We start from the raw sequence: 19,826 nt of genomic DNA on the forward strand, positions 1-19,826 counted from the left end.
CTTCACTCTGTTGCATGCGTGGCAATCACACAATGCCACAATGAAACAACTGACATATTATTTTTTCCCCTGACATAGTCAGACGTTTTCTATCTCTGCGGTTTGAGTCAGAGTTGTGCTCTGTCATGTTAAATGCAGTTGACAGAAGGGGCAGGCAACACCCTAAACCTCTGGTCTGAGACTTTGTTTTCCCTAGGCACCAAAGCACAATACTTAATCAGACTTTGGTCTGTGAACTGCAGACTGTGGCTGTTTAACTGTAGTCTCTCATGTCACGTTTGCCATATTCTGAAAGCTCGTAGGAAACACCTTAGCCAGATTACTGGACTTGCTAGAAAAACTGAAGTAGTATACGGGACTTTAAGAGTGTTGAACATGAAAAGAGGAGTATTAGTGATTCTGATTTGAATTTAATGATGTAAAAATAGCAAAGACAGCTGTGAACAGTTTGTGTTTATCATTATGACTAAAAAAAAATATATGACTCAGTTTGGGTATACCACAGTTCAAATGACCCAAGACTGAGCTCAATAATTAGGTCATGAAGGTTTGGTAATGAAAGAATCTGCATAAGAAGATAAATAGGTTGATTTTGGGGTTTTTTTGTTGTGTTGGTGGTTTGCTAACTAAACCTTAACTTTTGAAAGTGATATATCCCCCCAAATAGGAGAAATAACAGCTTAGAAAACTTGACAAACAGAATGAATTCTTTGAGGTGTTTATATCCGAAAAACAAGATACTTTTTTGCACACAAAGATCACAAATTCTTTAGTTTACCTTTATGTACCTAGTTTACCAGGTACATAAAGAATGTCAACTTAACTTAAGAAATGATTAGTTCATTTATTTATTTATGTATGCTTTCACACTGATTAAAACTTCAGGGTTTAACAAAATGTTATAAAAAATGTTGCTATTTTGTATATTGACATCCAGAAAAAGTGAGCATATGTAAATATACGACATACGCTCATAGAAGCAGTGTCACTTCAAATAATGAGGTATCCTACTTAAAATGCAGTCAGTAAAAAAAATTAACAATTAAAGAGACAGTCTTACTGTCTAAAGTAAGAAAAACCTATCTTCCATTAACTGAAACAGCAGAAGTATGGTATGCACTGCTCTGAATCTACAAGCAAAAGACCTGCTGTTTATGCTCATGCTTAATACAGTATAGTCTTAGAATGGGGGGGAGAGAGAGGGGGATGCCCTCTTCCATTGACTTAAATGTGTGAATATTAATCAAGTTTACATTTGTGATACTGTGAGTTTGGTCTGATCGACTGGTCTGAAAGCTTATGAGATCTCCCTAATCAAGAAATAAATCATCCCATTTTCCCGCCTTTCTTACTGCGCTAATATCTATGATGTTATCCCTGCATTGTAAATATAGGGCTGATGTCCTATATTGGACCACATGTCACATTAGGCTGATTTAAATCTTCTGCCACTTGCAATCGTCATACAAGTTCAAAAAGCATATTATATATGTTTATTTTACAAAATGTATTTAGGGTGAATACACTGTACATTGGCTACAGTAACAAGAAAATAGCCTTCCTTCCCAATTTACACTCAGCCCCATGGAAACAGGGTGAAAAACGTGGGGGAGATTTATGTGGAAGTTAAGGCAAATACAGAGCAGTAAGTGCAAGGAAAATTGCTTTGCTTTGTTACCATGGCCACCTGAAAATGCTTTGTGTTTTTCTCCAGCACAAGAGATGATGAACAGAGAGGGGAGCGTGCGGCAAAATATGTGTTCATGACAGATCTGAATGTTAGTTGATTACATACAAGATTAACTGTATTATGCGTGAAGATATTTTCATTTATTTCTTTCATACAGATTTAAGTGTATTTGACATTTTTAACTTCTGTGCCTGATTTATTTCACTCATTAAACTGAAGATCATGACTACATGTGATGTATATTTTGAATTCCTTACAGTAGTAACAAGACTCACATTTATTTCATGTACAACTACCCTTTTGGAAAAATGTCAGACTGGAATTACAGAAGGAACAGTGTGGGCTAAAGAGTTAGCCATGGCACTGGGCATAACCCACCTTTCAAAAGAGCCAGATGGAAAGGGTAAGGTTTCAGTCAAAATATTGTTTTTGGATTGAGGTGTGTAAGTGTTCCCTCACTCTTGCACTCTTTCAATCTCCCTACGTCCTTGTCTCTCTCAATCTTTCTCTCTTGTGCTTTCCAGCACTCCTTCAAATCCTCCTCCTGTTGTGTTTTATCTGATCTTGTCAAAGGTCTCCCCTATAAAACCAACGAAAGCTCATCAGAGCAGACCTCTGGAGACCCGGCTCGGTAAGTCCTGGTTAGGTTGCGTTCAGCTAATATTTATCAAAAATGCCAGAGTGCCAAATAAAAAGTCAGCACTTCAAATCTTTTTTTTTTTCGGAGTGATTCACGATGAAATGTATGGTGAAAGGCACCAGCGGTCTTAAATCAGCAGTTTTACTCTTAGACGCTTGATAAACATGCGGCCCACAGGTTTGTGTCTGGCCTGATGGGGCTGTGGGGCAGAAAGGTATGTGCTTAGTGGTGATTGTGTGCCATGGCCTCCCCTCATTCTCCAAAGTCGAACACACACAGAGTGACCTTGTGTGGAGCAGAGGGGTGGGCAGACACACTAAAATCAGCTCACGCCACGCAGTACTGTTGGCAAAAGAAAAAGATGATCCTTCAGGATTACACACGCACCCACAATTACTCACTAAAAAGCATTAGTTCTACCCGACTCTGCATTATTATCTTTTTTTTAACTAACGCTAAATACACTTGCACGTATTCCTACATGATTCTCATAATCATCAGCTCCAAGTGAGACTGCAGGGTTGCCCCAGACTACTGTGGACTTGTTATACAAGCACCCATAAATCCACCCAGAGTTACATAAACCTGTCAGTGAGTTCATTACAATAATTATTTTAATTTTCTGTTGATGATTTAATGATAAAGCAACAGAAAAAAATAGAGAAAATAAAAAAACAGTGAAAGCAGTTTTCAGAAGAGAGGCCATGCCATGTTTCCTGTTGAACACTTGTCGCCTTCCAGCTGACAGAACACTTTGTGTTTCACTGCTGGCATAGCCCACAGTGCTGTGAGCCATAGCAAAGGAACACCTTCACCCTCACTGGCACGCAGTTAGAAGCATATACAATATATACACAGAATATATGCTTAACAGTCCACATGCATGAAAAAGCTATGAAAACATCATCATCAACCCAGCGGTGATGCAAATTAGGATTACCATACTTTACTGTTAATTTAAAGAAAAATAAAAGCAATACAAAAAAAAACCCATCAGTTCCTGGGTGAGAATACTTAAGTCAGACCAACAAAGAATACCAGCTCAGCACAGACATCTGCAGCCTGTGCATACAACTGATTAGCAATTATAAATAACGTTATGAAACCACCTTCGTATAGCCTTACGAGAATTAATCAGAAAAATATAATAAAACTCAAACTTAAGCATCCACATGCAAAAAAAACAAAATCAGAACATTGTCATATAGCTGCAGTGTGCAATGCTGTGGGGTTTTTCAGGTTTCCCGATAAAACTAGCACGGAGTTTGTTAGATTGTTCCAAAGGTATTGATGAGGGCTTGTCAAAATCAGAAGAGAGTTAGTGCAACATCCAATGAAAGTAGAGGTTACTGGAGAGAGTACTGCGATACCTAAAGGAGACATGCAACAGCTGCACATCACGAATTATGATTTTGTTTACTTAGCATAACTGCTATGATTGAGATATTGCTAATTTTACCCGTTCAAATCTAAGACGACTGTCCTTGACTTCACTGAATTGTTGTGGGGGATGTTTTTGGTACTTTAATCAGCTGCTTAATCTTTACATATCTCCTGACACTCACTCAGCAAGAATAAACATTTAGCAGAGTATCTTTCCAAAATATCCACCAGTGCAGAGAGGTACCCTCATTCAATCACACACAGCTTCCTCTCTGCCTGAGCAGCTGACACGTCCTCATACAGTTTATTATAGCTTATAAAGTGACTTTTGTTTTTACTCTCCCACAGATATGACTTTAAATAAGGTAAAGCACAAAGCTCAGAGAAAAGTACAAACTGTTTCTTTTTTTTTAAAGAAATATAAAAATTTCTAAAATTAAAACTGTCTCATTAGGACAAGATACACATGTAAGGGTTTTGTGATTGTGCTACAGCTTTACTGGTACTTGTGCTCCTTTCTTACCATTTTTCTCCACACTCATAATCAGACAACCAGGATTTGGTCATCTGTAGTGCACTCTATTGATATTTGGGGGGGTGTACTAAGGGGAAGTCTTTAACCAAAATACACAATAATACAATACAGCACGGTCATATCATCTTCGATCAAGACACTGAATCCCTCATAGAGGTAGGTCACAATTAAATGAGCTCCCCCCAACAACCCGCTCCCCACCCAATTCCCTTCAAAAAAGATTAGTGAATTCCTGCTCATGATGTCACTGCAAATGTACCGATGTATAGGTACCCTGGATTGGATAGGTGTACAGGTAGTCATGGTGACAGAAAAACTTCCCCAGATAAACAGATTAGTTGATTATCTGTGCCCAGAAACATGAAAACAATACAACTAGATCAATACAAACCATATTTCACTGTCAGGAGTGTGAACACCTATCATCCAGGGAACACCACTGTTTTATCTCGTGTCTCAGTGGATCCACTCTTTTGGATGTATTCTGGGAAAATACCAATCTATAGTCTACTCATCTTTCCTTTGTGCCATCAGTCTCCACATTAGCAAATTGGTTGACTTAAGAGGGATATATAAAACACTAATTTAGGTGTATTGTTCTGTCATTATCTACATTAGATTTTGGCATCAGGTATGAGAGCGTGACTGGAAAATTTGTGATAAAATTACAATTACCCCTGTGCCACCCCCGCAAAACTCAGCTAATGTACAAACAGTCACAGGGGATGTTATGATTTAAGCTTGTTGATTCCTACACCCTACTGAATGTATCATTTAGAAGGGAAAATGGCTTACAGTCTGGATGCCAGCGGCTTTGGGAAATTCAGAAGTTTTCTTTTGGATGAAGATGTATGATTTTTATCAGGTAGCAATGAAAAGGAGAAACATTTCCTGAGTAATATGTTTCTTTAAAAAAAAAAACAAGACTGTAGGTGGATTTTAGTCATAGATAAACTCAGCTAAATGAGCTTATAATTACGAAATTATAGGTGTATACCACTGCACCTGGTATTTTGACATTGGACAAGATGCTATCAATGCTGACAAATCCCTTCCAGTGGCTCATTTATTTGCACAATTACACAGATTGGTTATGCAAAGAGTAGGAGTATTTGTTATGTAAAGTTATACTGTATATGTATATATACGCATACTTTTAAGAAAGATTAAAAGAGGATATTGAAAGTTTGTGTGCAGCAGAACTGTGGATATGTGAAGGGGCAAAAAGGGGAGTCTTTTTTTGCCACTGTGGAGGTGGCAGCATTCTTGGTAGGGCTTATATGCCAGTGCTGACAAAGGTCTGGGGCATGTGTATGCATCAGGGGAAATGGGGGGTGGGGGGTGACACTGATCCCTCAGAAGGCTATATTTACCCAAGAGTGATAGGGGCAGGTGGATTCAGCTGGGATAGAGGGGTAGGGGTGGTAGAGATGGTTGGAAAGAACCGGACCTGGTTTCAGTTCAGTCAGAGACCGGGGGCAAACAGACAACCCAAATTGGGGGTTCTATTCAAAGCCAGCTGGTCTGGCTTTATTACATGCAGGACATCTATTTAAGGTCATTTGTGGCCTTTTGTTTTCTTTTTATCCATTATCACGTTTGTTTGTTTTTTTCTCTTTTTCAACTTTTTTTTTACCTGTTTGATTCAGTCGGGCCTCAGCTGGTGCTGGAGGGTGTAGCTTCCTGGAGAAGCAGAGAAAAGGCACGGGTGAGTTTATAAATTACACCTATTCCACTTTTTTTTCCACCCTCTAGTCTGAATCTCATTCTCTTAGTGGAAAACCTGTCTCTGTCAGAACTTCAAACACTTTGCACAGCAGGTCATGACATGTTTAACAGATTAAGCCATAATTTGGATATCTGAGCTGCACAATTTAAACCATTCTGAAATTTATTTTGCAGCCGCATTGCCTAATTGTTTCATTATAGCTTCGCAGGATTTAGTGAATGATGTCTTTGTCATGTAACCCAACACAGAAGTGCCTATACCAGTATGAACAAGGCTAGAATATCTACTTAACTGCTGTTTACATTTAGATTTCCCTGCTCCTGAAAAAGTAGAAAGACACCAAAAAAAAAAAAAAAAAAAGAGAAAAAATCTCAAACAGTGTTGTAGGAGGAGCGAGGTCCCAGCTGGTGCCAATCACCTCTGTTGAGCACTTGGGGAATAGCTGATTGAGGCTCCTGGAAGTGCGTGTGTGTGTGTTTAGTTTTAGGAGTGTACATTTTTATGTCTCCAAGGCAAGAAAAATGGTTAAAGTCAGTAAAGTGGAACTTTATATTGTGCTGTTTCTCAGTTTCTAATTCTTCACAGTCAGTTTAGGTTACTTGTACCGTTATGGGTAATTGCTCAGAACATCTCATTGCACGATCTGGAATTATCAGTGAAAGAAAGAGCGTGGCCTTAAAGTGTTGTTTGCTTTAGAAATGACTCATTCCCTCAAGGTGGCTGCACTAGATGCAAATACATACTTCAGATGAAACGTGTGTTTCCCATTTTGGTGTCTAAGGAAGACATACTGGACAAACTTTTGATTGACAGAAAGGGGACTATTCGTCACCAGGGGATGTAAGAATATGTCATTTGTCCCAAACTGCGTAAAAGGCTTTTATTTTTTAAGTTTGTTTCCACATTAGATTTAAATTTGTTGATGCTTATAAATTTCATATCTTTAAATTTGAAGTTCAGGGTATTTTAGACTATTTATTAAAATCGTTACTAAGTCAACTGTTGACACAGACAGTGGATATAAAACTTTATTATACTCCTACTTGAAAATGAAAACAGTTTTATTTTTCATTTTTAATATACATCTAAACTTGAGAAGTACACATGCACACATGTCATATTATTCACCCAAAAAGCAGAACAGTAGAAACTTTGACCCAGTTTACAGGAACAGTGCAGTCCTTACTTTACTGCTTCTCTGCCCCTGAATTCCATGGCTTTGATGGTCAGCGGAGTTGAGGAAACGCACTGTTTTCTTTCTCCGTAGGGTGGTGAGCGCTCTTGTACAGTTGCCTCTCTGCCTTTGAAACTCACCTCATCCTGTCTTTCCACCTTCCAAGTCAGCTATTGGTTTCATTGTTGCTTCCAGTTTTTTGTTTTGTTTTGTTTGTTTTTTATGTTGTATGAATAGTAAGTAAATTATAATTATTAATACATTTTTAACTTAAATGGTAATGTCTCAAATGTGAATGTCAAAGTTTGGTCAGTGATAATACGAGCACAAATTTTCCCTAAAAATGTAGCTTTTAGTTTCAGTGTTTCATTTTGTCTGGTGTTAAGTGGAAGGTAATTCAATGCAGATATGCATTTTGTGGTTTCCACTGTGTCACAGTGTCTTTGTATAAATTAGAGGGAACGTTAAGATACACTGTAGAAGTAATTTGCTGATTTGTTGTTACTGTGTAGCTGCTGCTGACAGAAAGCATTGGTAGTATTTAGTTTCCATGGTTATTTTGTGGCACCACTGATCCAGATGCTCCCGAGTTACTGAAACTATGTTACTGTAGAAAGTGCATTTCATTTTTAAAACAAATTAGAACTGAACCAAGACCAATTACACATATGGGAGTGATTTCAATTGTGATGCATGAAGTACCTTGGTTCTGTAATGGCTTACAGTAACAGCGTAGTAATTCTGCTCTTATTTTTTTCCTTTTCATTCCCCTTTTTATTATCTTTATTATTTAATTTTGGAAGACTTCCAGCAGCGGTCCATCCTTCTGTTTAAAAACTCTGTTTCCTTCTAACCCCCTGAGCACTGTCAAGGCCAGAAAACAGTATGACGCTCCGCCGCCATGATACAATGCTTGTGTGCCGGGGCCGCCTAAATCTACAAAACACGAGCGCTGGCGCTAGGCAGCTCTTTTGATCTGCAGCTAATCTCAGTTGCCTGCCTCTCCTCTGATCATGTCTGAATAAGAATGAGTTGGGGGTGATCCTGGAGGCACAAAGAGCTTTAGACATCACCGCTTGTCTGCCAAGCTCTACTGTGTAACACAGGTCTGCGCCGATGGTCGGCCTCGCTCTCATACATCTGAGCTGGGAAATCCTCGTTTAGATACGCAACGTATTCCATTCTAGTTGCTTTTCTTCGCAGTGAGACACTATCAGCTGCTTGGTGAGAGTGTGGGAGAAGTTGCAGAGCCATGCTGAATGATTGTTAATTGTCAAGAGAATTGGCTGAGGTCAACAGCTGCAGGAGGGACTTTTGCTGTGTAATAGTTATTATGGGAAATCAAAACAAAGCTAACTGCAGACTTTTGTGCTATAGTTGGATGCATTGCAGCTGGTTTTTGTTATTCAGGAAGTGTAAGTGCAACTTTTTACAAACGATCATCTTTATATTACTCTTTATATTGTAATATTCTGTTAAAAATAATGTAACTTTACTTATTCTTCAGTATTAAAAACTGCTTTTATTGCTCAGCATGTAACTATATTGCTTCTGCTGCCTCTAATTAAACCACCAATGCCAGTGACCCGTATTAATGCTTTCTGATTTGCCTCCTTTGTCAGCAGAACAAGTTTTGCCAGTTCCTTTCTAAAATGCGCTTATGTTTAGGGAGCGATCATGGATGTGGTTTAAAGAAACCATAGTTGATGGTTAAATAAGAAAGAAACAGCTGTCTCCCATCACATGTTACGCTCAATATTATTTACAAATACATAACAAAGCCAAACTTCAGCTGTAATTTAAGTCTGCATTTCTTCTTTGACATGTTGATCATGGCACTTTGCTCAGACGTGGGCTCTGTTCCACTGCCGCACATTTAACACTAATAATGTTGTTTCAGAAACAGCTTTTGCACCACTTCAGGAAACACCGGTGGGCACCCCTTGAACTGAGACATAAAAAAAAAGTATCACTGGCATCTCTCTTTTATAGGCACAATTAGAGAAAGGGCAGCAAGAATAATGGAATAACTGTGCCTTTGTTGGAGCAGTTCATAGGGAATTACTTTCCAACCATTCAAAATGAGGAAAAATCATTAGCAGAAAGTGAGTTTCTTTTCCCTCCCTCTCGCGAAGCAATCTGCTGGAGACAAAGAGAACTTTGAGCCCTTGATATACAGACAGTAAGCGTGGCAGTTAAGCACAAAGAAGACACGGGGAGAGGAGGAGGTGGGAGAGAAAAAACCACCAGGGATTAGAATAATGAAGGAAGTAAATTAAAAACAATTAAAATATTTGTGGGATAGCGGTTAGAGATATTTAATATTTGTTTTGTTTTTTTTAATACTTGGCTAAAATGCCTAAACAGACGACCGTGTTGAAGTAGTTTAGGGTAAAAAGTTGGTTAAACTTTGGGGCACAGAGAACACCTCCAGTGAACCCCTGTGCTAAACTTCTCCATTCCCCTAAGAAGGGTGCAGACCTCCCCTGCAGGCAGCACACTTAATTGCAGTGCCTGTACACTGTGTTGTTCATATATAGCAGATGGCACACACTGATGACACCTGTCACATTAATGATATATGTGACATTAAAGCATTTTGATTGTAAATAAAATAAGCAGGCAGTCAATTGGCAGGTATCAAGGCTGAATAATCCCCTCTGTAGTCGACGTGAGCTATTTTTATTTTCTTCCCAATGTGATCATCTTATTGAAATTGTTTATTATCATCCATTCGACAGGTGGCACGGTTAGTTCTTCGAATTAAATATGTGGAAGACGTGCTTGCTTTGTGGTCTGTGTCTCTGCGTGTCGAAAAGCCCACGTAGATGCAATATAACAAAGCGAAGAAGCAACAGGTCTGATTAACAGCGCGCCCAGCATCGCTGTGTCTCAGTGTGCCAGTGCAGTCACAGACAGGACCATGGAGCTTTTCCTGTGATGTAACCAGAGAATCAAGAAGAACAAAGGGAGAATTTGTTGTTCAGCTTGTGCCTCATCCATAATGCAGGAAAGGTGTACAGACAGAATAGTGTTGGTTAAACGCAACACATGCAAATCACCCGAGCTGTCCCTGACTGACACTGCTTGTTAAGGGCTTGTTATATAGCCATTGCAGTTTTGGATGATAGATATTATTAAAGATGTAGCCACATGGTAGAAAAAAAATGTGTTATTAAAATTAAAACCGTATACAGTTTCACTGAAATATATCAGGTCACTTCTCTTGTTATTTATTACATTTCAAGATATAACAAGTAAAACTACAGGATGTAGAAATATTTGACACAACAGTTTTTAAAAATCTGTTTTCTTGTAAAGTGATACAATAGTGACCTAAAGTTATGATGTAGATGAAATGAATATATGATATGTGTATCTTGATCAAGTCTTTTTACATTTGCATACAACTGATTCTTGCAGAGGCAAAATACCTCGAGGCATGAGTGCCAAGTTAAGGCAGAACTGCGTCGCTGCTTTCTTTCAGAAATAAAATGAACAAGGAGATATTGCCTAATAGCTGAATTGCATGTTCACATATAAAAAAAAAAAACATTCGTAAGTGCAAATAAATACTTCCTCATGGTTATATGACTCTCTTTGTTTTATATATATTATAACAAGGGGAAATATGATTTCAGTTAATTAAACCTGATTTTCTAACCTTTGCTCCCTTAATTATAAAGTACTGTAGTACAATTCCTTCGACTATAATTACTGATGATATTGCCCTGTGAGTTTCATTATAATACTTATTAATAAGGAGCTTCAAATTATTTATAATACCACGCTTTAGATGACTTACCCAAAGACCAAACACAGATCAGCGGGGGAATGTCTCTCATTTTCTAAAGCAGGTGTGTTTTTCCTGAGAACAGAGCCCAGATGTTGAGGCTGAGTGAGAACTGTATGGCTTAGATACTAGGAGTTCAAATGAACAAAGAATGAATGACGTTATAGTTTAATAATTGTATAAAATAACGGACCATGTTATGGATTCCTCGATATTTGTGCTCTTGAATGTATACTGTCACATTACATACACATAACACGTGCAAATGATTCACAATTATGAATAACGTTTTAATTATTATACAGTTTTTTGTTTTTTTTTCCAAATTTCTTTAATCAATCTAGGTTTGCCCTAACCCTAACTATAATGATACATAATATGTGATGCATTTCAATAAGGCTGAATAAGAATAATAAAAAAAAATTTTTTTTAAATAAATATGCATTGAATTTTTAGCATTATATACCAAGTCAAAAAATGTTGCTGTGATTGCCCTTGAAACACCCATAAGACATCTCCACCTGCAAAAGGGAGATCTGTGGATTCCCAGCTGAGCATGTGAGTTAAATTGGCCTGCAGGTCTTTCTGTGCTTTCTGTGAAGCCTTTGGTCGTCACATCATGTAGCATCAATCTATTGTCAAAAAAACAAACGTGTCTAAAATTCATTAGGGAACGAGTGCAGGAAGAGAAAGCGGTAAATACCAAATAAAGCTGCAAGCATCTTCAGACATATCCGACATACAACAAATACTCTGCGTGTTTCGTAGTGCTTCTGTAATCGCTGGCTAATTCTCAGGAGCAGTGAGGCAGAGCGCTTGACAACATCATCTACTGTGACAGGCAGATTGTGTTTTCACGTGAGCATGATCGACAACAGATTGCACTGAGCCCGGGCTGTTCTTGTTTGCCCTGGAAATGTGTTTGTGTTTATCTTTTGCTTGAGAGAGGCATTTCTTTCTTTCTCCCTCTGTTACCAAAAACAAACGGGCGTGCGCGCACACATACATTTTTAGGCAAGCTGTTCTGCACGTGTGCGTTCGGTGCGTGCGTGTGACACATGCTGTGAAGTGGCTGCCAGGAGAGGCTTAAGAAACAATCCAACCAAGATCAATATCAGCAAACCGCACTTATATGTTTGACTTAAGATCCAGTCGCAGTTTCCCCTGTTTCACTTTTTATGCACAGCCGAAGCCAAACCTCACGAAACTGAATTTACCCGAAAGCCTAAAGTGTGTGTTTATGCACACTGTGACATATTTTGAAATTACATAATTGTTTGGCAAACTCTTAAACTGATTTTTTTTCCTCCACCAGGCTTTGATGAGACTGTCAACCCACACTCCAACACACTCTCAAACACACTCCTCAGAACACAAGTTCAGGATTCATGTAGGAGGGAGGGACAATGGCTAATGAGTAGGTCTGGGAAAGTTTCAGATGGCAAGAAACTAATAATTTCGCTCATTTTGATTAATGAGAAAATAGTTTGTCTTAAGATAACACAAATGCCAAAACATATAATATTTAACTTACGACGCGCTCTGCTTTTTTGCACACAGTCATTGTGTAACTAACTCTAAATTTATCAGTTTTAATAGCACAATGTGGCACACCTTCAGCTCTGCAATGTGGATTAATATCAGCCTGGTTATAATGCTGTATATAATACATATAGATATAGATATTTAGCCTTAGCCCTGTGCTCAGTAGTCTCAAGAGCAAAATATACAGCAGGTCTTCCCTATTTTGCATTAAATGTATGAGAACTGAGGGAGGCTGTTAGTATGGTTTCACCATAGGTTTATCCCCGTAGACAAGTCAGTCATTTATGAATAAGCATGAGCCAGTGTTTGCCTCATTTAATGATTTTTCACCATTCAAATGTATTCCACATCCCCCCATTTTTTTCCTCTGTTTCACATGGCTATCATACACACACACACACACGTTACACAGATGTTAACATAGATCTTTGCACACTATGTGCAAGTGCCTACTCTTACACAGAAGCAGTAAGCACTTCACTGGCAGGTTCACTCTTCTTCTCACCGTGCCTGCCTACTTTGCTTCTCCTCTCAGGTGCTAACCAAATGATGACCTCAAGCACTGGGAACACTGAAAGGACCTCTTCAGTGAGCTTCTCGCAAACAGCATAGAAAGCTACAAGAGGGAGGGCACGAACAGAAGAAGAAGAAGAAGTAGAAGAAACACTGCATGTGGTATGTACAACCACATAAGCACCCACAGCTATCCATATATTTTGGAGACTTACTGCAACTGTCAGGTGCGAGCACCAGAAGAAGTCTGAAAGGAGGAAATCATGTCTGTTGAAACTGTGACTCTGTGAACTCGCCGTTTCATACATGCTGACATGTAACGCCGTTGATATCTGCCGTGTCGCGTTTATGAACTTGCTGTGTCCAACAGCGCCTTATTGATTAGTATGGAGGTCTAGGGACCAGAGGAAATGCTATTAAAGATTAAAGGGTCAGGTGATGTGAAGGTGGCATTCAGAGTCATCAGACACCAGCGGCTTCGGTTACAGGCTGTAATGTTCACCCGTCAAGCAGATTAGCCAGCTTGATTTATTTATTACTTGATGTCTTACCATTTCCTACCGTCACTGACTGAATAACTGATTGACTGGGTGGCTGACTGCTTGCATAGCTTATGCGTCGTAGGTGAACTTCAAAAGGGAAGATTATGGAGTCACTCGGCGTCTATTTACACAACACGCAGTCTGTATTGCTTTTACAGTGCAAAGCTAATAAAGAGAAAGGGGTTTGCTGTTTAACTGTATATAGACCACAAGTGTTCTTTGGGGGGTTTTTTTTGGTTTGTTAAAATATCAGGATGGAAGAAACTTTTGGAAGCCTGTGATAATGTTTTCCCTTTTTCAATGTTAAATTGATATAAAGTCAACAATGGGGCCTAACGGTGTATTGTAGCGTAACAAGCTCCATTCAGGGCAGCCATTAAAAATCCTAAAACCGTGATACGGCACCCATATAATGTGAGTATAATAGAACTCTGGTATTATGAGGCCTATCTGGTATACATCTCTGTACAGAGAGCCAGTGCACTGCCTGTCTGTGTCTTATCTGAAGTGGCAAACTTGCTGTTCTAATTGTTATCTTCACACTAATAGAGTGGATGTTTTGAAATCATTTGGTTGGACGGATAAAGGCTTGGCAATTCCCCAATGCTTACTGTCTCTGTCAGGGCTTATCTGTAGGAGATAGCTGGGTCCCTAAGAATGATTGGCGGGGTGCAGCATGTGCAAAAGTGTTGCAGCGTCTGAGAAAGGAGGCAGAGCAGACATCCAAGGAATTGTTGAGAATTAGAAAATGGCATTATTCGGGAGTTGCTAAAGTTGCTCCTACTTTTCCAGCGAAATCGCATTGAGGGAAGAATCATGTCATTTAATGTGATAATTAATCTTAAACTCTTATTGTTAAAATAATGAGTGATGTTGGATCATCTGTGAGTGTGTGTTTGTAGAAAATGGTGTCTTTTTTGAAGTATTTCTAAAAAAAAAACAAAAAACTAAAGGTACTGAAACACGCTGAAGTGTTTTGCTTCTTGCTACGACAGACTTAAGTTTTGGTGTACTTGGCATCTGATGTGACTCGCATGAAACAATTGGCTGGAAACTTAACCTGCCTGAGCGAAACACAACTTTCGCGGTACGGGTTTCATCGCATGCTGTCGCCTGCAGACCTCGGGGTGCTCTCCGTGACATCATTAGTTAAAGAACACATGCCCCATCTTCATCCTCCTCCTCCTCCTCCTCTAGCGGTCCTCTCTCAGCACTAATTGTGTCCACTCCGTCGGGCCTGGCGCGATAATAAAGCGTTAAGAGCCTTGCCTCGTTTATTAAAGTGGAGTTGGGAAATGTGAGACCGCCCCCTTTCAGGAGTTTTTTTTTTTTTAAAAAAGAAAAGGGGTAGAGAGGAAAAAATCGATTATTTCTTCACGCAGGAGAGCAGAAGGTTTAGGGAAAGACTTGGTCGGGATTGTGGGGAGGAACAGAAACAGCTTCGCAACATCACTATTAAGCTTCAGACGTCCAGTACTAATACCGGCACCACCTCCAACACAGCCGCTCCACCGAGTCCCTCGCCGCTCACCGGTACTACGCACTAGCAGACCAGACGGTGCGTCCTCAGCGCCTCCTGAGCGAGCTCTGTCGGATCAGAGAGAGAGAGAGAGGAGAGAGAGAGAGAGAGAGAGAGAGAGGGGGGTAGTTTTCTCTGACATTATAGGGACTCATACCACGTATTGTAGGTTACTTTTTTTTTCCTCTCGGCGCCGTCCTCCTGCTTAGTTGCGCTCCTGGATTTTAAGTGCGTCTCGGCGAACTCCGTCCCCCATCAAGCAGCGGCTCCAACCTTCCTGTCAAACGGCCGGACCAAACACCCGGCGGACCGCTTGTTGTAGCCTTCTCTCGCTTCACTCGGGACAAGATTTCAGATAAAGTAAGTACCGCACTTGCACCACTTGGCACTCACTGGCAAACACCTCACTCCATCGTATGGTTCTTAAAAAAATTATTATTTATTTTATTTGAAATGTTCCGTAAGGGGAAACTTGAGGGTCTAGTTTGATGCGCGTTGTCTCCCCTGACAAAGTACAGCAACTGCGTGTATTGATTTGTTGTGACCCCCTTTCGACTCGTGCCGGTAACAGCAATGTAATATAGTTACCGAGCGACATCAAATCACTGGTTATGGTGTATTAGGAGATCCGTGTGGTGATTTTAGGTGTCACTGCTGTGTCGACCTTGTGCAGCTTTCTCGCGTCCACATGCAGGCGCACAGTCCAGAAGCCAATGAACAGGCTGGTCACATTAACACTATACTTTATGCCCTCTTTTTGCGCCTTTGGGCAGGGTGGCATATGAAAAGTTACATTTGGGTTGTAAAATGTAGCGTTCAGTCTACCTCAAACAAAATTACAAAGGCAAAAGGAGATGCACAAGTTTTTACATCTCAGATTTCCATCAAAGCAACAGATTAGGGAAACAGTGATCCTAGTTTGTGGATATTCTTTGCGCACGAAATAAACGTTCTAAACTGAGGTGAACTGATGGCAATTATGCCGTGCTAAACTTTAAACCGGTATATTATGTAGGAAGCTTTGATAATTATTAAATAAATAGCTAATCACATCATCGCTGCAATACAGGGGAAAACATTCTTTTACACTTATTTGGATGTAAATTTATGTAGATGAGCGACACGGCGGACTGTGCTGTAAATCAGTGTTTTACAGGAGGTTTGGCTGTTCAGGCTCAACTATAATTTCTTCTCTGTGCCTTTGTGACTGAGACTGACTTATTACAAGAGACCAAGTATGACTAAATTCATATTGCGAGTTTGGTTAAGCCTCACGTTGCTCAACTAAACCTGTTGCGATGAGAGGAAAAATCACGAGGCTACAATTAACTTGTGGCAACTTTTCTCAGGTTTCAGCTTTGGAGCTAAAAATGGATTCTTTGTTTTACACTTAAAGTGTACGGACACGAGGCCCACCATGTAATGTGCAGAGAAACTCGGGCTTGCAGTGACATTTAAAATTACTATTATACATTTCATTTTCATTTAGATAGATTTTGGGATTGAGTTGGCTGTGGACAAAAAAACGTATGCCAAATGTGAGGATAAACGTTTATCTCTTTACTTATATTGAGCTGAATTAGTTCTTAAGCTGAAACACAGTTTTGTCTGTGAAATAAATTATATAAAAAAGTAAGAAATGAACAGGGCTTTAATGTAGTGATAACTGCTTGAAATTAAATATAATTAATGTAACTTTTAGAGAATATTTTGAGATTCATTAAACTATTAAATTAATTTTAAAATAACAGCTATGTAAATGAGGTATTTTAAGGCACTTACAGAATGGTAAAAGTGTTTCTGTGTGTAGCTGTATACCAGCTTATTTAATGTGTGCGTTTAAAACACACTGCGTACCGCTTGACTGCATTTCTCAGTTCACTTTCAGGAAAAAAAGAGAGATGCTCCGTGTTTTAAGACGTATGTAATTTTTAAGATTTTTAAGAACTTCTGAAGGGAACGTGGTGTCCAGTTGTCCAGTAACCCTTTATTAAACTTTTATGTGAACTTTTTAGTCTTAAAAAAGTCAGAGTGCATTCATTTATATTTTTTTTAGAAAACAACATCATAAGTGTGGCTTTCCTTTTCTGACTATCGTCAATGAAGTTGTTCTGTGTGGCCTGTCTGGCCTGTTGCTCTCTTGGGATTTAGCGATAGGTTAATCCGCTCAGAGGAAGGTGAGCACTTGCATGTGGACCCACGATTACACACTGAGAAGTCTGTCAGCCAAGCTCTGTAATCTAAGAGACCCTCTACACACACACACGGACACACACGGACACACACACACACACACACACGGACACTTGTATGCAGTCGTGCGCAAACACACACAGGTGCACAAAAGCATGTTCTGTCTCCTTTCTCTCTCTCGCTCTCTCTCTCCCTCCTTACACACACACTTTTACACACATGCATCAACACCCACACTATTTGGCCTGCGCTGCTTTTGTTTCTCTTATTCTCTTAAGACCTCTCCATCTTGACAAATCATTTGGGATTTTAGGCGCTGATTCACAAAACCAACAGCGACAACACACTCTTACCCTTCTCACAGAGAGGGATTAGAAGGTCACGTGTCTCTGTGATTGGCCAGGGCATTGAGCCGATTGTCAGGGCACTTTGCTGTACGCCAGGGGCTCAGTAAAGCTTTAGTTAAGTGAAGGAAGGGAACACATTGTATGCCACGGTCAGGGTAATTCCATGTGTTTTCAAGGCACTGCAACAAAATCAGCATAATTAGCAAATATTTGTCATTTGAAATGCCTAATATATTGCTTATAAATGTGTAATTTAACACCCATAAATTAGTTTTACTGGTGGTAACTTCTATTCCTGCTACCAAGTTTCCATCTTCAGGGGGGAAAAAGGTGTAAACTATACCACTGTGGTCCCTGATCTCTGCTCACATAGACATTTAATACTGTACAAGAGGCACATTTCAAAGATCCCCACCTTATGGAAAACCAGATCTATGAAAACATTTTTCCTTAATGGAGACAACCAATGTATTTATGTTTAAGCAAACAGTTTAAAAGCCCCTTTAGCTGTGCTTTAAAGTTTTTGTTTTTTTTCACTAATGGCTTCAAATATTTTGGAAGAAGTTTGCAGAGTTTACTCAGTTAAACATCAGTAAAACATTCATTTGCAGATTGCCGGTTGGCAAGATCGTGAGGTAGATATTGAAGAACTCTTAAGTGGACTTCATGCCCTTTGGCTCAAATGAGAGGCTGATATAAGACTCAGATGTAGACATTTGTATTTGCCTCACATGCAATGCTTCATAACGTAAGAAAGCGTCTTAAAATGCTGCGAGACGACCTTGTGTATCCCGCATGTGAAAACGTTTAATTGGTTTAGCAGCATATGTAACGCAATAAAGTGCAGGCTGTGTGTGTAGTAAAATTTGCCTCGCATAAATAACAGAAATATTAAGGCATTTGTTGAGAAAACAATTCTTCTTGCCAATTTCTAAGCAGATGAAAATGCTTATGTTTTATAATAACTTAAAGGCTTCTTGCATTCCTGTTTATTGCACATGGCAGGTGTTCTCTAGTTGCTGCATGGGAGGAATAGTCTCCTTTTTTTCTCTTTTTTTCTTTCTTTTTTTTCTCTTTTCATACGTTTTATAGCAGCAGTGAAATACGCAGGGCTCAACCCCACCATGTGTTTATTTACTCGTCTTCAGCAGATCTCGCTTTCATTGTCCTAACTGTTGTGCGTGTTAGAAATGTTTATCCAAATGCATCTTTGCCTTAGGAGCACTGTCTGTGTATCTTCTCATAAGAGCTGCAATTACTCATAAAACTTACCACACGCACACGCACACACACACACACACACACACACACACAAAAATCAAAAAGTAAATAATGCAGTCCTTGAATGGTTTTTTGGTGGATTGAATGCATATATTTGAATATGTCCTGGTTTTTGCATAATGATGCAAAGTATTCTTCTGTCTCTATCTAGTAATTAGCAGTGACGTTCAGCAACTTTCTCTGTATGCTGTAAGTGGATGGGGGTGTGTGGGGTTTGTTCACTGGGGTGTTAAAGATCACAGAGGAATATATCAGCCTTTGATGTTTAATTGTATTGTAAAACACACTTTAGAATATTTCTGCATAAAGTAGACTTCTGGCTGTGCTGTGTTTTGTGCTTGCTGTTTCTTTTGTGTGTTTGTCTGTCAGTGTGTGCTGTGTGTCTGGGAGTTGTGTGTGTGTGTGTGCGTTTTCAACTTTGCGTCTTGTCTCTGTGTATTCGTGCGCTGGAATCTTTGTGCTTTTGTGTGCGTACGTGTTTTTTGTTTTTTTCCCTTCGTCTGAGTTTTGTGAGGTTGTTGCTGGTGTATATTCAAATGAAAATGCTTGTTTTTCTTTTTCTCCTTTATTCTCACACTGAAGAGGGTAGGATTTGATGTCTGCGATGATGGAGCAGTCTGGAAAACAGTGTCAGTGTGAGGGCTGAAAAGGCAAACTGAGAAGACAGATGCACATGAAAACAGAGAGAGATACGCGCGCAGAGAGAACGCAGATGGAAATTTATTTGAGCAGAGGTTAGTTAAGAGCATGCCGACAAAGTGTTCGGCCTCCGCTCAGGTAACCCTCCGTTAAGATGTCGATGCGTTCGTGATGTCATGTTTAACACAGTGATCTAGATGAACAGGATGTCCTGCCCTTCTTCATCCTGTTTCCTGTTTCCTGCCTGGCCTGTTGGCCATTATTACGGCAGCAGCCTGCTGGGTGGTCTGTGCTCGGCAGTGC

General features: G+C 39.6%; 1 protein-coding gene across 7 annotated transcripts in view; it reads left to right on the forward strand.

The window, feature by feature from the left end:
* Positions 1-5,667: 5,667 nt before the first annotated feature.
* Positions 5,668-19,826, forward strand: part of mef2cb (myocyte enhancer factor 2cb) — a 69,329-nt gene continuing 55,170 nt past the window's right edge. For 6 of the 7 annotated variants that reach the window (XM_085367240.1, XM_085367242.1, XM_085367243.1 and 3 more), the window contains exons 1-2: positions 5,668-5,956; positions 13,025-13,164. The gene's annotated coding sequence lies outside the window, so the exon portion shown is untranslated. Of the gene's footprint in view, positions 5,957-13,024; positions 15,424-19,826 lie in introns of all 7 variants that reach the window. The other variant, XM_085367241.1, reaches the window with a different exon arrangement.

Source organism: Diplotaxodon limnothrissa, linkage group LG12 (assembly GCF_057381915.1).
Source record: "Diplotaxodon limnothrissa isolate DT_005_m linkage group LG12, D_limnothrissa_male_GT1.1, whole genome shotgun sequence".
NCBI lineage: Eukaryota > Metazoa > Chordata > Actinopteri > Cichliformes > Cichlidae > Diplotaxodon > Diplotaxodon limnothrissa.